The sequence below is a fragment of the Penaeus monodon genome, chromosome 33 (assembly GCF_015228065.2).
Source record: "Penaeus monodon isolate SGIC_2016 chromosome 33, NSTDA_Pmon_1, whole genome shotgun sequence".
Lineage (NCBI taxonomy): Eukaryota > Metazoa > Arthropoda > Malacostraca > Decapoda > Penaeidae > Penaeus > Penaeus monodon.
Window position 1 is genome coordinate 31,010,059 of NC_051418.1, and position 650 is coordinate 31,010,708.

The 650-nt window shown below is 39.4% G+C and overlaps 1 protein-coding gene across 1 annotated transcript in view; it reads right to left on the minus strand.

Moving 5' to 3' along the window:
• LOC119594373 (breast cancer type 2 susceptibility protein homolog) overlaps positions 1-650 on the minus strand; it is a gene marked incomplete at its 3' end in the record, with an annotated part of 20,050 nt that overhangs the window by 18,489 nt on the left and 911 nt on the right.

Below are 650 nucleotides of genomic sequence, written 5' to 3' on the forward strand. Positions count from 1 at the left end.
TGATATTTTGATGACATCTCATGCCCTCCAAATCTATTGATCTTGCACTGTCCCTACTGTTGATCAGCACAACTAAAGCCACTATACAATGACGAGACCAGTGATACCAAAAATGACAGGTTTTAAGATGCGGAGAGGTTCTGGAAAATTACCACTATGTGTTTGAAGTTTGGTATACAGTTTTCCTCTCAAGAACTTCAAGTTCTACTGGCTTTGTGTATTTGTTAAAGTTCAGTTCTTGTGAGAGATGTACTTCAAAATATTCTACTGTTTGTTTCTTACTGGATTGTGTATGATCAGGTGACTTGGAGTCATTTCCGTGTTGTAGACGAAGTTGTTTTCTTTTTGGTAAAGGGTATCAGTGTCATACTAATTGAGTCTGAAGCTGTCTTCTGTTGGCTGTGACTCATAACAAACAGGTAAAATACAATTTTGTACTCAGTACAGCAATGGCCCAGTGAAGAGTAGGTCCTGCAAGCCTGCAGTCCTGTACTTTGTGCATTGTTCTGTGGAGGCTTTATTAAAGGTTTAGGCAAAGTTTAGCCGTGTAGCATCAGTTTCTGTCCCATCCATCTAATTCTTAAACAATGTGATGGGCTGGGGATAATTATGATACCAAGTGCCATGAAGTGTGTAAGGTCAACTAAGCT